Below are 4,377 nucleotides of genomic sequence, written 5' to 3'. Positions count from 1 at the left end.
TATTTGTCCATGATAGAAAGAAGGACTGGGGACCCCAGAGGAGGACATCATTGAGTCCCTCGTGGAACAAATAGTCAGAAGGAGCTTTTAAAGTATGCTCCCAATCTCCACCTCCGTGCTGGAGAGCGGCAGGGATACCTTCCAGGTAGCGGGAACAGAATGGGCAAAGGCTCAGAGGCGGGAATCTGTATGGACATATTTTCTTGATCAAAATTAAAGGGACCGTGCCTCAGCCGGTGGGTTGCTCTATGTTACCAGAAGTGAGAAGGCCATGCTATAGAACGTGCCAGTGCAAACACACATCTCAAACAGAGATGAAAAGCAACTGGGTGCCGAGTACCCCACTGGCTTATGGGCATCCTTCCAACCACCCTACTGGGCTACACTTGCTACCCTTTACAATCCACGAAAGAATGTCTTGGTGCTGTATGTCTATTTATAGCTGGATCATCCCCACAGGTGTTTAGGGGAAAGATGGCTGACTCTCAGCAGAGAAGAGAGATCCACGTGAGAAGTTAGAAATAGCAGAGCCTTGCTCGGCTTTGGTGACGAGACCCAGCAGCCAGGGGCTCCTGGACACCTTTCCTACAGCTTCAGTTCCTGTCTCCGAAAAAGGAGAACAGCATTTAATATGCCTTATTTATCTACGACGAAAGAGGTGATCACAGAGGTCTCCAGAGAGTCAAATGTCTCAAATGCATGAATCGTAACAACATCACCTTTAATTCCTTAACCTGAGGAAACAGAGGCAGGTCGTGGGCCCGCCCACAACAGAACTGGCCCAGACTCCAAAGTGGCAACGTCATGACAAACAAAAACGGAGAAAACATCCTAGACTGGGGGAGTCTGGGGTGAGCAGACAAGCAGTGTGGGATGCAATCTTGGATTGTCTCTCAGATTCACAAAAAGGCCCTGGAGGACATTTTTGGGATGACATGGGTTGCGTCTCAGACAATATCATTGTATGACTGCTAAACTTGAGGGTGATAACAGCACTGTTACCAAAGAGAATGCTTTTGCTCCTGGGAGAGAAACAATTTTTCCCTTTGGCCGAACCACCTAAAAGTTGCAGACGTCACTTCATCCTCCAAATGCCCCTGGGTATGAATGTCGGTGGGGGTGGGGGGCGGTTTAAGCAAATGTGACAAAGTTCTGAAGGCTGGTGAGTCTGGGTGAAAGGGATATGGAAGTTTTCTGTAAATCTGGCATTTTCACAACAGAAAGTTGGGGCGATAGGGAGGAATCATGGTAATAGGTTTCCCTTCCCCCGCCCCCAAAACAGCAACCTCTACTAAGGTGTGCTCAAGAAATAACCACATAAAATGGACGTATGCACAGGGCCTTGATTTGCACGATGACCACCCTTCCTGATGCCTCTGCCTACTCACTCGCCATCTTCCCAGCTCCCAGGATGCTGCCAAACAAAATGATTTTGGGTTTTCAATTTTGTGGCTCAACCCTCAGATGTGCCCAGAACATCAGGCCAAATGTCTTCATCGGTCAAATTGACTTTGTGCTAAATGCTCACAGATTCAGCCCAAATTGGCCCATTGTGTGGATGAGGAAGCTACAGAGGCCCAGGGAGGGGAACGGATTTCCAGGAGCCCAGTGAAGCTGGAGGTGAGAACCGGGTCCCTGTCCTGCCAAACTTTCCTTGCCTGGGTTACTTCCGGGATCCCCCACAAACCATGACTCTGTAAGAAACACACGTCAGCCACTCCCAGGCAGCAGGCCTGCATGTGACAGACCCCACATCCCACCCCTTTCAGGGTGAAGATACAATTCACTGGAGTGTTGGACAGACGATACCGCCCATCCCACCAAGAGAACAGACATAGTCCGGCACAGGCCCCAGACCCCACGCCTCTGTGGATGCCCTTAACGGGTACCCTAATTAGGGCCTATTATTTAAGAAGAAATGGGGCCGAAAACCTCAGTGATGGGTGGTTTTCCTTCTTTAATCATTTTTACCTCTCTCACCTTCCCCTCCAAACTCAGTGTGCACAACGAATGCCTCCAAACCGTTCTTCCCTCCAGCTTCAAACCGCTAGTGACCAGGAATCACTAGGAATCGCTAGGTATCAAGGCTTTCAGATCTGGAGGCAGAGAAAAATGACCTGCCTGGGCTTATCTGCAGGTTTCCAAGTCACCATCCAGATATTCTCCCAACCGAGGCCCCGTGTGCAGAGACCAAACGACGGTGCACCGAGATTAAGCAGTCAACTCACCCTTTCCTACAAATGGGTTTTGACGAGCACCTGCAAAGCCAGGCCTCCTGGGCAGCAGTCTGCATCCATCTGCTTCCTCTGCTGGAAGGATTAGGGACCCATTGGGGATTCCTGGGCTGCAGGTGATCTGCTGTGATCATTCCAAAGTGCAGGTACCCTCTTCCCAATTGGTGATGCACAGTGGAGCACGACAGATGCTTCAGAGAGAGTATTTAAATTTAGAGCACCAGGCAGCCTGCTGTGTTTAAGAGGCTGCTGCCCGAGTTTCAGGACAGAGTGGTGTGGATGGAAAGAAGTGCTCCGATCCCAGCTCTGGGGCTAACTGGGTATCTCAAAAGCCAAACAGGTTGGTTCACTCCTATGTAAAGAATCTAGTAGACCAATGGCATGACAGCACCTTCCACCCAGGATGGATGTCATAAAGATCAAAATGGGATGGTCTGTAGAAAGCACGGCACTCAGAGCTGCTGGGCTAATCGGTATCACTGCCTACCTTCCTTTTGTCTTTGATGGAGGGGATGGATTGAGATCTCCTAGTTGGAAAGCATTCAAGTGAGAGTCCAAAATCTCTTTGAGTATCTATGTGGCATGTTGATTTCTAGACCCCCACCAGGGACCACGTGGCAGGCCAACCTCCTGTGATGCTGGTGGAATGTGGCTCTTCCTCAGCTCATCCTAACAGAAGTTGGGGCCCAAATTCAAACCGCCTGGTGAGATTTCTTCCCCCTCCCTGAGCGGGTGTGGTCAACTGGAAGAAGGGTGTGGGAAACCTGGGCTGAAAGAAAGAAATCATCAGCTGTGAGGGGGGAAGAGAGACCTGGGTCCGAGATGCTGAGAAGTCCAGCAACAAGGACTGTTTGGAGGGTGTGACAGCAATGACGAAGCAGCCAGGAAAGCAGGAGCAGGATAAACAAGTGGGAAGACCTAGGTTCTGGCTGTGGGGCCTCAGATTCGTGTCCAGCCTTTCTGGACCTCGATTTCCTTTCCTGATGATGAGGGACCTCAGCGAGGTGACTCAGACTAAGCATAAGCATCCCCCTGGCTTTTGAGGATTCCAATGCTGATGGGGTGGGCCAAGCTCTAGGTGGTAGATGCCCCAGGCCTGCTTTATGAAGAGACGAGAACCCTGGAGAACTCCTGACTCAGCGCCCCCATCAGACCACCTCACCCGATGCACCTAGAGGACTCCTTGGCCAGACGGCGTAGTAGGGAAGAGCTGGACCATCTGAGAAAAAGGACATCACAAGGGAAGCAAACCGAGGTTCCCCTCCACCCCCGAACGCTCTGAGCATAAACAAGGATGTTTACCTTTGGAACAGAAGACTCGGTACATGTCCTTCAGGGGCTGAGCTAGTAGCAAAGGGCAGGGGGTGGGGGTGGGGGTAGGATATGGAACCAAGAGAAATTCCAAGTTGCTTCAGAGACTTAAGTTGGTGGTCATCCCGCAAACACGAAAGACTTCATCTTACCATCCTTAATCCTACAAAGAAGAGCCAGCTCTGTGGAAAGAGAGATTATGGGATGTTTTCTAAGCTCCCTGCGAAGGGAGGAGCTCCCTGTCACTGGAAGCATTCAAGCAGAAGTAGGTCACTTTATGACCACTGTACACTGGTGAGGGGACCAGTTCTGAGTGAAGGGTTGAACCCGTGTACCTCTAACTGACTCTAAAAGCCTGGTACACTTACCTGTGGAGAAAGAGATGCAGGTTCCCTCATCTGAGGGCTGAATGAGGGTGCCATAGTGTGGTGGGGTCAGCTTCTTGGACACTTTTGGGGTCCAGACTGAGACTAATGTCTCAGTTCTAGCAAAGACCAGCGCTCTGACGTTGAACAAATCACTCACCCTCTCAGTGCCTCTCTCTCTCTTTATAGATCAAAGATTATCCGCTCCTGAGCAGCCCAGCCAAAGCCCATTGCTGTCCAAGAGCTGGGAGAACTTCCAGTTTTTGAAAAAGGGAAGTGAGGATGGCTGATTTTTAGAAATGGCCGAGACAGTGATGAGGGAAATGAAGGTCCCCCCCACCCCGTGAATCTGGAGGTGAGACTTTGCTTTATTCCTGTCATGGAAAGGGCCTCCAATGTGCTATGTTCTATAGGGCGCCCCCCCCCCCCCCCCCCCCACCCAGAGAAAATGCGACTCCTCCTTTGGC

The sequence above is a fragment of the Lipotes vexillifer genome, unplaced genomic scaffold (assembly GCF_000442215.2).
Source record: "Lipotes vexillifer unplaced genomic scaffold, Lipotes_vexillifer_v1.1 scaffold394, whole genome shotgun sequence".
NCBI lineage: Eukaryota > Metazoa > Chordata > Mammalia > Artiodactyla > Lipotidae > Lipotes > Lipotes vexillifer.
Note: the sequence above shows the minus strand (reverse complement) of the source record.